This window comes from Triticum dicoccoides, chromosome 6B, assembly GCF_002162155.2.
Source record: "Triticum dicoccoides isolate Atlit2015 ecotype Zavitan chromosome 6B, WEW_v2.0, whole genome shotgun sequence".
In the NCBI taxonomy this organism is placed as follows: domain Eukaryota; kingdom Viridiplantae; phylum Streptophyta; class Magnoliopsida; order Poales; family Poaceae; genus Triticum; species Triticum dicoccoides.
Window position 1 is genome coordinate 644,478,833 of NC_041391.1, and position 14,828 is coordinate 644,493,660.

The following is a 14,828-nucleotide window of genomic DNA, read 5'->3' on the forward strand; positions in this document are numbered from 1 at the left end:
CGTTATGTTAATGCGGTTGATGTAGTCGAATGTCTTCACGATCCAACCGATCCAACTATCGAACATACGACACCTCCATGTTCAGCAAACCGTTCAGCTCGATGACGTCCCTCAAGTTCTTAATCCAGTAGAGGGTCAAGGGAGAGTTTCGTCAGCACGACGCTGTGGTGATGGTGATGGTGATGTGATCCGCGCAGGGCTTCGTCTAAGCACTACGACGCTATGATCGGAGGAGTAAACTATGGCGGGGGGCACCACACACGGCTAAGACAAATCTTGGTATGCCTTTGGGGTGCCCCCCACCCCCGTATATAAAGGAGGGAGGGAGGAGGTGGCCGTCCAGCGGAGGCGCGCCAAGGGGGGGTCCTACTAGGACTCCACTCCTAGTAGGATTCGCCCCCCTTCCTTCCAACGGAGGGGGGAAAGGGTAAAGAGGGGAGAGGGAGAAGGAAAGGGGGGCCGCGCCCCCAGCCCTTGTCCAATTCAGTCTGGGCAAGGGGGAGGCGCGCGCCACCTCCCATGGCCTGCTTCCTCTTCTCCACCATGGCCCATGAGGCCCATTAACTTTCCTGTGGGGTTCCGGTAACCTCCCAGTACTCCAAAATATACCCGATCTTCTTCGGAACCATTCCAGTGTCCGTATATAACCTTCCAATATATAAATCTTTACCTCTCGACCATTCGAGACTCCTCGTCATGTCCGTGAACTCATCCGGGACTCCGAACAAACTTCGGTCACCAAAACACATAACTCATAATATAAATCGTCATCGAACGTTAAGCGTGTAGACCCTACAGGTTTGAGAACTATGTAGACATGACCGAGACACATCTCCGGCCAATAACCAATAGCGGAACCTGGATGCTCATATTGTCTCCTACATATTCTATGAAGATCTTTATAGGTCAGACTTCATAACAACATACGTCATTCCCTTTGTCGTCGGTATGTTACTTGCCCGAGATTCGATCGTCGGTATCCTCATGCCTAGTTCAATCTTGTTACCTGTAAGTCCCTTTACTCATCCCGTAACTAAATCATTAGTCACATTGCTTGCAAGGCTTATAGTGATGTGCATTACCGAGAGGGCCCAGAGATACCTCTCCGATACTCGGAGTGACAAATCCTAATCTTGATCAATGCCAACCCAACAAATACCTTCGGGGACACCTGTAGAGCATCTTTATAATCACCCAGTTACGTTGTGACGTTTGATAGCACACAAGGTGTTCCTCCGGTATTTGGGAGGTGCATAATCTCATAGTCAGAGGAATATGTATAAGTCATGAAGAAAGCAATAGCAATAAAACTTAACGATCATTATGCTAAGCTAACGGATGGATCTTGTCCATCACATCATTCTCTAATGATGTGATCCCGTTCATCAAATGACAACACATGTCTATGGTCAGGAAACATAACCATCTTTAATCAACGAGCTAGTTAAGTAGAGGCATACTAGGGACACTCTGTTTTGTCTATGTATTCACACAATACTAAGTTTCCAGTTAACACAATTCTACCATGAATAATAAACATTTATCATGATATAAGGAAATATAAATAGCAACTTTATTATTTCATCTAGGGCATATTTCCTTCAGTCTCCCACTTGCACTAGAGTCAATAATCTAGTTCACATCGTCATGTGATTTAACACCAATAGTTCACATCGTCATGTGACCAACACCCAAAGGGTTTACTAGTGTCAATAATCTAGTTCACATCTCTATGTGATTAGCACCCAAAGAGTACTACTGTGTGATCATGTTTTGATTGTGAGAGAAGTTTAGTCAATGGTTCTGTCACAATCAGAGCCGTATGTATTTGCAAATATTCTATGTCTACAATGCTCTGCATGGAGCTACTCTAGCTAATTTCTCCCACTTTCAATATGTATCCAGATTGAGATTTAGAGTCATCTTGATCGGTGTAAAAGCTTGCATCAACGTAACTCTTTACGACGAACTCTTTATCACCTCCATAACCGAGAAATATTTCCTTAGTCCTCTTAGGTAACTAAGGATAACTTTGACCGCTGTCCAGTGATCCACTCTTGGATCACTATCGTACCCTCTTTCCAAACTCATGGCAAGGTACACAACATAGCATGTCATACTTTATAGAACCTATGGCTGAGGCATAGGGAATGACTTTCATTCTCTCTCTATCTTCTGCCGTGGTCGGGTTTTGAGTCTTACTCAACTTCATACCTTACAACTCAGGCAAGAACTCCTTCTTTGACTGATCCTATTTTGAACTCTTTCAAAATCTTATCAAGGTATGTACTCGTTGAAAGTCTTATCAAGCTTCTTGATCTATCTTTATAGATCTTGATGCCCAATATTAACTAGCTTTACCGAGGTCTTTCTTTGAAAAAATCCTTTCAAATACTCCTTTATGATTTCCAGAAAATTCTACATCATTTCCGATCAACAATATGTCATTCACATATACTTATCAAAAAGGCTGTAGCGCTCCCACTCACTTTCTTGTAAATACAGGCTTCACCGCAAGTCTGTATAAAACTATATGCTTTGATCAACTCATCAAAGCGTATGTTCGAACTCCGAGAGGTTTGCACCAGTCCATAGATGGATCGCTAGAGCTTGCACACTTTGTTAGCACCTTTAGGATTGAGAAAACCTTCTGGTTGCATCATACACAACTCTTCTTTAAGATACCCATTAAGGAATGCATTTTTTACATCCATTTGCCAAATTTCATAATCATAAAATGCGGCAATTTTTAACATGATTCGGACAAACTTAAGCATCGCTCTGGGTGAGAAGGTCTGATAATATTCAACTCCTTGAACTTGTCAAAAACCTTTTGCAAAAAGTCGAGCTTTGTAGACAGTAATGTTACCGTCAGTGTTAGTCTTCTTCTTGAAGATCCATTTATTCTCTATGGCTTGCCGATCATCGGGCAAGTCAACCAAAGTCCACACTTTGTTCTCATACATGGATCCCATCTCAGATTTCATGGCCTCAAGCCATTTTGCGGAATCTGGGCTCATCATAGCTTCCTCATAGTTTGTAGGTTCATCATGGTCTAGTGACATGACTTCTAGAATAGGATTACCATACCACTCTCATGCAAAATGTACTCTGGTTGACCTACAAGGTTCGGTAGTAACCTGATCTGAAGTGTCATGATCATCATCATTAACTTCCTCACTAGTTGGTGTAGGCATCACTGGAACTGATTTTTGTGATGAACTACTTTCCAATTCGATAGAAGGTACAATTACCTTATCAAGTTCTACTTTCCTCCCACTCACTTCTTTCGAGAGAAACTCCTTCTCTAGAAAGGATCCATTATTAGGAACAAATATATTGCCTTCGGATCTGTGATAGAAGGTGTACCCAACAGTTTCCTTTGGGTATCCTATGAAGACTCATTTCTCCGATTTGGGTTCGAGCTTATCAAGTTGAAGTTTTTTCACATAAGCATCGCAACCCCAAACTTTAAGAAACGACAACTTAGGTTTCTTGCCAAAGCATAGTTCATACATTGTCATCTCAACGGATTTATATGGTGCCCTATTTAGCGTGAATGCAGCTGTCTCTAATGCATAACCCCAAAATGATAGTGGTAAATCGGTAAGAGACATCATAGATCGCACCATATCTAATAAAGTACAGTTACGACATTCGAACAAACCATTATGCTGTGGTATTCCAGGTGGCGTGAGTTGCGAAACTATTCCACATTATTTCATATGAAGACCAAACTCAGAACTCAAATATTCACCTCTACGATCAGATCGTAGAAACTTTATTTTCTTGTTACGACGATTTTCCACTTCACTCTGAAATTCTTTGAACTTTTCAAATGTTTCAGACTTATGTTTCATTAAGTAGATATACCCATATCTGCTCAAATCATCTGTGAAGGTCAGAAAATAACAATACCCGTCGCGAGCCTCAACACTCATTGGACCGCATACATCAGTATGTATTATTTCCAATAAGTCAGTTGCTCGCTCCATCATTGCGGAGAACGGAGTCTTAGTCATCTTGCCCATGAGGCATGTTTCACAAGCATCAAGTGATTCATAATAAAGTGATTCCAAAAGCCCATCAGCATGGAGTTTCTTCATGCGCTTTACACCAATATGACCTAAACGACAGTGCCACAAATAAGTTGCACTATCATTACTAACTTTGCATCTTTTGGTATCAATATTATGAATATGTGTATCACTAGGACCGAGATTCAATAAACCATTCACATTGGGTGTATGACCATTGAAGGTTTTATTCATGTAAACATAATTACAATTATTCTCTGACTTAAATGAATAACCGTATTGCAATAAACATGATCTAATCATATTCATGCTCAACGCAAACACCAAATAACATTTATTTAGGTTCAACACTAATACCGAAGGTAGAGGGAGTGTGCGATGGTGATCGTATCAACCTTGGAATCACTTCCAACACACATCATCACTTCACCCATAACTAGTCTCTGTTCATTCTGCAACTCCTATTTTGAGTTACTAATCATAGCAACTGAACCGGTGTCAAATACCCAGGGGTTACTATGAACACTAGTAAAGTACACATTAATAACATGTATATCACATGTACCTTTGTTCACTTTGCCATCCTTGCTATCCGCCAAGTATTTGGGGTAGTTGCACTTCTAGTGACCATTTCCTTTGTAGTAGAAGCACTCAGTTTCAGGCTTGGGTTCAGCTTTGGGCTTCTTCACGGGAGTGGCAACTTGATTGCCATTCTTCTTGAAGTTCCATTTCTTTCCCTTTGCCCTTTTTCTTGAAACTAGTGGTCTTGTTAACCATCAACACTTGATGCTCTTTCTTGATTTCTACCTTTGCCGATTTCAACATCATGAAAGAGCTCGGGAATAGTTTTCGTCATCCCTTTCATATTATAGTTCATCACGATGTTCTAGTAACTTGGTGATAGTGACTAGAGAACTCTGTCAATCATTATCTTATCTGGAATATTAACTCCCACTTGATTCAAGTGATTGTAGTACTCAGACATTCTGAGCACATGCTCACTAGTGTAGCTATTCTCCTCCATCTTGTAGGCAAAGTATTTGTCAAAGGTCTCATACCTTTCGACATGGGCAGGAGACTGAAATACCAATTTCATCTCTTGAACATCTCATATGCTCTGTTGAATTCAAAACAATTTTGAAGTGCTGGTTCTAAGCCATAAAGCATGTGCACTAAACTATCAAGTAGTCATCATACCGAGCATTGTCAAATGTTCATAACATCTGCATCTGCTCCTGCAATAGGTCTGTCACCTAGCGGTGCATCAAGGACACAATTCTTCTGTGCAGCAATGAGGATAATCCTCAGACCATGGACCCAGTCCGCATCATTGGTACTATCATCTTTCAACTTATTTTTCTCTAGGAATATATCAAAAACAAACGGGGAGCTACATCCCAAGCTATTGATCTACAACATAGATATGCAAATACTACTAGGACTAAGTTCATGATAAATTAAGTTCAATTAATCAAATTACTTAAGAACTCCCACTTAGATAGACATCCCTGTAGTCATCTAAATGATCATGTGATCCATATCAACTAAACCATGTCCGATCATCACATGAGATGGAGTAGTTTTCAATGGTGAACATCTCTATGTTGATCATATCTACTATATGATTCACGTTCGACCTTTCGGTCTCAATGTTCCGAGGCCATATCTGCATATGCTAGCACTACTGCAGGATGCTGCTAACGCGACACTATGATCAGAGACCCTTCGAGAAACTGGGTGCGATGCCATAATCGCAAACGGTGCTGTATGAAAACCGCCAGAAATGTGTAAAACGTTTGCGATGACGGATGCATCAAACACGGTTCAGGTTTTAGTTGCGTGTGCGATGAAGGGCATACAATTCAGTTCAATAAACTATTTGCGATGAGGAGGAACAAAAGAAACGGGCAACCAGATGGAGGCGTGTGCGATACACAGCATATGGTTCACTCGGATGAACTGTTTGTGATTAGGCAACACAAAAGAAACAGTCAGCCAGATCAAAGGTGTGTGCGATATACGACATGCGGTTCACTCGGATGAACTGTTTGCGTTGAGACATGAGAACTGAAACGGTTCAACTTAACAAGATGTGTGTGATACGCGGCAAACATGTCTGTAATCAGAAATGTGTCTGAAGACCGATAAGAACAGATATGGTTGCTACTAATAAGACATGTGTGTTGTGAGCAAACGGTTGCTGGTATACGATTGTGAGCGATTGATGAAAACATCACTGACGGGTTCCATTGTTTAGTCCGTGTGCAATGTGATTTTCTTTGTCCGGACACCATCTACGTTCTGTCTACAGATTATCAACGTATATACTTAAAAAGACAGCATTGCATAACCAAATTAAGCATACTATTACACAAGTGACTACACACATAACATTTGCACACACCAAAGTAAGAAATTACATGCATACTAAAGTAGGAGAAACGAGGATCTAATCATCTACTTATTGTTGCGACGATGCTTGCCATTGCTCTGCTTCCGGCTGGATCCCTGGCCCTTTTGGGGAAGGAGGGACTTCCTCATGTCAACGATCCACCGGTACATGTCATAGCTCGTGTACGCCTCCTTGGCCGCGTACACGACATGAGCTTTGTCGAGTTTCTCCATACAGGCCGAGTGCGAGGCATGCTTGTCCTTGTTGCACGAATCCTTCATCTCTCTATAGTAGGGGTTGATGATGGCCTCGGTGAGGTGAACCAGTGAGTCCTTCTCATACTCCTTGCTGCCCCAGATCTCGTATTGGCCCTGGATGTCGACAAGATTGTAGCAGGCGATGCCCGAACTCTCGAGCGCCTTTACATCGTTGGTGATGTCCACCGTAGCGAACATGTAGTGGGGGCTGTTGACAAACCTGGCGAAACGCTCGCAAGGCCTTGTGGATAGGCAGTAGTGGTAGACGGGGACGTGGTAGCACACACACATCTGGGTGACGGCGACCTTAGGACGAGACCCGGCACGAGCGCGGGTGTACTCGAGGTCGAACCCGACCACCTTGTACTTCTCCTCGGCAAGCAATAGCTCCATGATGTGGATGCAGTGCTCCACCCAGACCGGGTCATTGGTGTACACCACCGAGAGGTCCATGAACCTTCTGTGGGTGTCCACCACGGCATGCATGGTGAACTACTGCTCGTCGTCGGCAGCCGCTCGGAGCGCCATTGGAGTCGCGCAGGATACCCTCTAAGAATTTCTCATGGTGGGTGTGCTTCTTGCAATGGTGGGGTGCGATCGAAAGGTTGAAGAGACACAAGGGTAGGTTAAATGGCCGTTGTAATAATAAATGGGGGCCGACCGGCCTGTAATCGTCACATCTTGTCACGACGTTCATAGCGGAGGATTCCAGAATCCAGTGCATGCTTGACAACACCGCACCCTGCCTGGACACTCGAGTGCGATAATTAATTCTGCGCTCTATAGTGCACATGATGGAAGAAACCAACTGTGTGCAATAATGTCGAAGATCGCAGTCGAGTTAGCTATATAGATCATGTGTTGTGAGATCGACAAGGTAAACTGATTTGAGAATGGCTAATAAAATCTAAGACTATTGCATATTAAGGTCAAAGTAGTGCTAGCAATATACGAGTCTCATACGATGCCATTTCAATGATTGTACTACAAAAGCTCGAAATGTTACAAGGTTCAAATTGCAGAGTTATATGGCTAAAATTCGAAGATTACAAGGTTCAAACTGATATTAGAAATGAAATTCAGCTCATCAGCTGCAAACGCTCGCGCTGATGCGCTGAACATGGATATCAGAGAGGTTCAAACTAATATCACTGTTTCTAAGTCTAGCTTCAAAACCTCACAATTTTTGCAAAAGGGGTCAGCCACTGAGAAGTCATGTATGGGGTTGACCCAATGACTTCCGATTACTCTATCATCTGAAGTCCCAAAATGAAATTCAGCATTTTTGGAGCCTACTCCATTCTGCCGCAGGCACCGGCGCTGATCAACAGACCATTCATTTTTGCAAAATAAATGTAGGGCAAACCTCATTTCCTTCAGCACCCTTGCTCTAAGAACAAAGAACCTAGCGAATATAATCTCCGGTAAGGTCCCTCGGTAGGAGTTCAAAGTAATTTATGAGAGATGCAGATCTAGGCATTCGACGTGATTGTTATATTGTATCACATTATCCACCACTGGGCCTAATCTTATCTGCAAAAGAAGAAAAAGTGTTAGTGCCTACATGCAGTTTTCAACATTACTACAGGACTAGCTATTTGGTTTGGAGGATTTGTAAAATGCACTAACATGCCATCTTCGATCTGACATGATTAACATGGGCGTTTGATTACATTCTAGAAAAATGTAGCCTTCTTCACAAGAGGTTGGAGTGGATGAAAAGTTCCCTAAGAAAGCTAGTACAGATGAATCCAAAGGAGAAATGCTTATTGATTGTAACCATATGGATCAAGCAACCAATATGGGGGGGGGCATGTATGTACTAAAATCCTCCAAAAGAACCTTTAGAAATCGTAGTACATTGTCATTGTAAACTTGGCAAAAGTGTCACAAATTGAACTCCCATATAGTTAACATTTAACATGAAAGGAACATCACCTCGATATATAGCTTCTCCAGGCACGGAAAGCATCTTAGGAAGCTGACAACTTGCTCCAGGTCGGGCCCGATAGATTCTACTGCCAAGACCTTCACTGTGTGCAGTTTCGGGGTCAAGCTTGTCGGAATCATTTTCTGAATGACAGACGAACAAACATCCGCACAATTAGAAATAATGTTAATTTGTAGAAGGAGAGGTAGAAGGTGGCTGTTGTACCTGAATGGGTGTGGATCCAATAACAAGTTCGGAGAGTATTTGTCAGACAAGTAGCCCACCACTGTCAATTTCGGTGCAGAAATGACATTGATTCTTGTTGGACCTTCTTGATCAACTACAAGTAATCTCTCGAGTGCAGGTGTGTCCTGGATGACCATACCGTGGTCCACCTTTTGTTATGTCTTCTTGCCGCACCAGCAACAAAAAAATAGTCCGGAGAGTCATGGAGGTGATGTGGAAGGTACTCAACCCATTGATCGCCTGAAGACGAAGGTACTCGAGTGTAGTACAGCCACAGAGCAGGCGTTCCATGTCACACTTTGAGAGGCAGACGGTGATGAGCTTGAGGTGCTTCAGTTGTGGTAGAATAAGAGCGGGCGCGTCATTAAGGGGCGGGAAATGGCAGTTCCTAAACTTGGTGACACGCAGCGTGGGCGCGAGGCAGAGTGCGGACATTGGCAGCGGCCGCATATGCCCATAATCAAAAGTGAGCTCCTCGAGCTGATCTAGGGCGGGGGATCGGAACCAGTCGTCAAGCTTGGCTCGGTCCTTGTCATTGGAACAGAACTTTCCCATTCTAAGGCCTTTGGTTGGGCCAAGGTGACTGCCGAGGATCTTGGAGAACGCATCCAAGCTTTTGCGATAGCCATGGCAGAGCTCGTGGGTGTCGATGAGGTCGAGAGGGTTGGATTTCCATAGGGGGCACCACCGCCGGGAAAGGAGGGTTGTCCGTGCCCCATATTTGATTGGGAAGAGGGAGATGATAACTCTCAACATATCATCGAGGAGGCTGCTGATTAAGTCTAGGCCTGCTGGAGTCGCTTGCGGTTCTAGCTCGCCCCGCCTCCGCTTGTTGGCAGCCCCGTTCTCCACCTCCGAAGTCTCCTTGTTAGTGGCGCTTTTTGATAGAAATGGGAGTACATGGAATATTTAGTTAAAACAGGGCAATAGAAAAGTGTATTGGTAACTAGAAGTTATTAGATAGGAATATAGTAAGATAAGGGAATAACAATTGGTTGCTTAAATACTACACAATTCATTTGACATTGCTGGGTAAGTCAACATATGCAGATAGTTGAAAAGAGAACTTACTTCGAACAAAGTCTGGATGGATGATTTTGTCAGGGAAGTTAGCATATATCTCATGACCAGGCCCTTCTATGTGCAGTGCAATTTGAGTGCCTGCTTTTAGTACATAAAACTTTGCAATTTCATTCCAAAAGCCACTGCCAAAATAGGAGTCACCACGTTCATCAAGTCTTACAGTAGAAACGATTGTAAATCCATGGTTTGTGCGCAGTATGACATTCCTGGAACCTTGATGTATGTAAAGGGAAAAATTGTGCACTACATAATCTGTTACATAGCGAGAGATGTCCTACAGAAAATGGTAGGGTTGTTAAAGAAAATATTGTAACATGCAAATATGGGCCCAAATTGAAAGAATTGTACATCAGTTCAAATCGAAGGACAAAATTCTATAATTAAATAGATAGGGTAAACATGATGTCATGGAAATATGATAGTAACCGAAAGAAAAATACATCATTAATTTGCCTAATATAGAAAGAAGAGGGGGGAAATCCCCTTTGACGTATATGGTGCATCTGGCACCTTCTATCCAAATGTAGCAATATTTAGAATATGTTCAGGAAAGTAGGCCATACCAACCGATTTAGGGTGAGATTGAACATACCGCGCACGTCCTCAAGTTATCTGGTACAATGAGATGGAATCTCTGGCGGCGGTCGCCAAGTCCTGAAGTATCGGCGGACTGTACATTCTACGAATGAAAGAAAACCCTCAAATCAGCTCAAATAAAAATGAATTCACGGTGATTTCCGCCGAGTGATTAAAGGAGGCAGATGAACTGGGATAAGAGATGAAATAATATCTTGTTAAATTAGTTACCTTGTCATCCATGAGAAAGAACCCTCAGCACGACAGATTCCCCAACTGAGCAGAGCTGGGTCGACCGCGAGCAGCGTTGAGAAAGTTGATGGCGATAGGCGGCGGCAAGCGGAAGTGGCGAAATGCGGTGGGCTTTTGGGGGCGAAGGTTTGCTAGAGTGAACTGTGTGTGATTGACGCAGCAGGCAAAGTGATAGTCATTGCGCATGGTTCCAATTTTGGGAACCGTGTGTGATTGACGTACTACCTCCATCCTGGTTTGTTGGTCCCCCGTTGTAATTTTTACCAAAATTTGGCGAAATATTTAACTTTTTTTTGCGAAATCGGCGAAATATTTAACATACTCAGACATAGATATAAGCGTACACATACATAAGCATAGTTCAACCATTAGTACATAGTTCAACCGTCATTAAGCATACTCAAGCATACATAGGTCGATCCATCCCACATCTCATCTCACATGCGGCCGGCACGATCCTGAAGCTTCACCAAGTACTCAGCGTATGCACCGTGCGCCACCCTACGAGAATACTTCTGGTTGAAGGAGCCAACGGACCGTCCTCTTGCATGCGCAAAAACACTTAGATGCGCGCAATGAATCTTGTGGTTGCAAAATGGGCATCCATAACCGTCGTTCCAGGTCCTAATATGCCTGTTATGCATTCCCGCATAAAGCTCCCTCAGGATTCACCTCTTGTACCTCCTTTGGGCATCTTCATCCTCGCTGTCCACATCTTCAGACAACACCTATACATATAGTAAAACAAATTTGGCATCAAATCACTGATTACATTCCGTGAAGTAGGATAAGGAATTTATGGCTATTTATGTATACATATTCAGAGATTATGGTTCGATTTTTAAGCACATTCGTGTATGTACAGACCAATCTTGAAGAAAGTAATGGCACACACATATTTAGGTCATTCAAAATCAATTGTCAAGTCTTGCTAGGAATTATTAGCATGAACGCTAACCCTAGTCGGATTACTAACAGAAATCATTTGCACAGATGAAACAACTAATCACTTATCACATGTACCATTCAAACAATCAATACACTAGATGGATCTAACAAAACTTACTCATATTTCATGGATTGGGAGAACATAACCACATGATTTCTATTCCAAAAAGGGGGAGGCAGGAGTAACCAAAGAAACCATATGATCTATTTGACACATAAATGGGTATAGATGACTTACCAGCTGTCCGTCGTTGTCGGAGTCGTCACCGGAGTAGTCAACACCATCGACGACGTCAGGGTGCAGCGATAACTCGCCGGCGGTGACGTCAACCTCTGTCTCCATCTCCATGCCGTGCTCCGGTGCTTTAGCAGCCCCGTCGTCACCACTCCCTCCGATGGGGCGCTTGGGAGGCATCCTCATACACTGACGGCTTTGAGGGACTGATAGCGGCGTCGAGGATGCAAGCGGAGAGATAGGATTGTGTGTGCTTAGCAAGGATGGGGGTGCGGCTGCTCGGGCGCACCATTAATATGGAGTAGTGGGAGTTGTGGAAGAGAGGCGGGCGGCGGTCAAACCGATGACTCGCCTCCTGGTGAGCCTGCGCACCAAACTCCTGGCATGCCTACCAAAGTTTTACACAGCTACTCGCACGCCTCCCGATGACACTACGCAGCGAGCACGCCTCCGTCAATTCACACACCTGCACGCACTCCTCCCCATCTGCCTGTGTGGCGTCCCATCAACTCACGCTTGCTCTCACACCACACGGGTCGCGCGGTGGCACGCATATTGTTTTTCTATTTGGATGATTAATGCCGCCGCTTTATTGCTTAACCGAAGCACGGCAAGTATCCATTGTTGGTCTAACGCTCACGGTTCGAATAAATAATCCGTTTGGGATATTGGTTCCCAATTATTAATAATCTCCTATCTGTAATTAGATAAAGATTACATCAAAACTGGTCTCAAATTTGACAAAAAAATGTACAATGCCACTTTGTATTGGTGTCCATATGACAACATGATAAGTTTCATGAACTTCAAATAAGTTTTGGATGTACTAGAACTTAAAAATCAAGATTCTCAATGTTTGAAATTTGTTGCACGGGGAGTAAACATGCACCCAGTGAGACACATGTGTTTTTGCAATCCATTTAGGTGCACTGTCACGTGTGCATGTAGCTCAAATTTTATTTTTGCACATTATACCCATAGAAAATCAATCAATCAATCAATGTACAAAAACGTCTTAATGATCTCTGTGAATTTTTTGAAATTAAAACGTCCCTCCTTTGGTAACATGTATGTTCACCGCGGGATAATTAATTTAACATGCATCGTAGTTGTGGTGGATTCACGGTGTGTTTGTGTGTGGGTGTGTGCGTCTGGGGGTGGCGGGTGGCTCGCAGTACACTACAAGTTGTGATCCACCGTGTGGGTTGGCCGCTTTGTTAGGAAGGCTGGTGCCACATCAGAGTCGTGAAATCGTTATTTAAAACATTACACAACCCTTTCATACATAAATGTTTTGACCACATGCAGTCGATGGTTGTCCTACACGACACTCGTTACTCGGGTGTGTCTCTTTCTGTGGGCCCACGAGGTCGCCGTCCATCACTTTGACGAACAACCGGCAGTGAGGTTAATTTGACCAGCAAGGTATAATCTTTTTGTTTGTGTTATGGTGGTCTATAGTACGTGTCGAAGAGGTGGGAGGGGACTAGCATATATACTATACGTATGCGTCCGTGAACAAGTACACCTCACTCAGTGTCGGGACTTTTTGGTTACCGAGGCACGTGCCACATCAAAATTGTGAAATTGGTTATTCAAACATCACACAACACCTTTTTGGGCCACATGCATATATATCCTAGCTAGGACACTCACGTGTGACGCTTCCATCTATGGCCCACGAGGCCATCGTCGATGCATGCATGCATGCATGCATCACTTTGACCTACATAGGGAGAGGTTAATTAATTTCACCATCGATGAGGATTCTTTTGGGTTGTACATATATTACGGCTGGAGCATATAGTGAAGAGGAGGGAAGGAGACCATCATATGTAGTACGCTTGATATGAACCTCGCTCTGTGTGGGTGCATGATTTATTATTTTTGAGGCATCTGGCACATCAAAGTTGTGCATTTTGGGTATTCAAAATATATATGTTTGCCCCACATGCAAAGCGGTGGTGGTTGTCCTCTCGCACCCACTTAAGCGGTTATCAGCATATCGATGCTTTCCATCTGTGGTCCCGCTTGGTCCATCACTTCTTTTTGCCTGACAATAAGAGAGGTTAATTTGACTTAGGAGGGGATTATTATTTTTGCTCTAGGATGACATGCATGATACACTTTGAGCACACACATATGCATGTGTACGCATGAATCCCTCCCATCGAGTCGAAGTGGCTAGCACAAGGACACCATCATGAATCGATCTCGCTCTGTGTGGGGAGCTAGTGTATGATTTTTGACACACGCGCCAAATCAATGTTGTGTATTCAAACATGCATGCATGCACGCATCACCTCCATACATATGCATGTAGTGGTTGCCTTCGAACGATGCACTCCCTCGCATGGTTATCAGCGACAAGCCTATATATTCGTGGGCCCGCATGGACATCCATGATCACCTTGACCAGCAACAAGATAGGTTACCATGGCGGATTCTTCATTTGGTTAGTGTTATCGTAGTATAGGTCATGGTGAGATTCATACCTAATTAGGTTTGAGCGCATATACTATGCACACATGCATGCATATATGAATCCCCGTCGTTGGCTTTAAGTGTGGTGTAACATACATATGCATCGTCAACCTAACCCTCACTCAGTGTGGGGATTTCTAGTTCAAAATCACGGTGCCGCATCAAAGTTGTTCATTGTTACTCAAAAACACACCTCTCCATACATATGTTTGGGCCACACACATGCAGTGGTTGTCTTCGGGGACTAGCTACTTGCGTGATTATTGGCGAGCTAGCCCATCTCAGGGGTCGCATGGACGGACATCACTTTGACCAACAACAAGAGAGAGGTTGTACGACCAAGGTGGATTATTCTTGGTCCGTTTTACGATCCATCTTGGTGAGATAT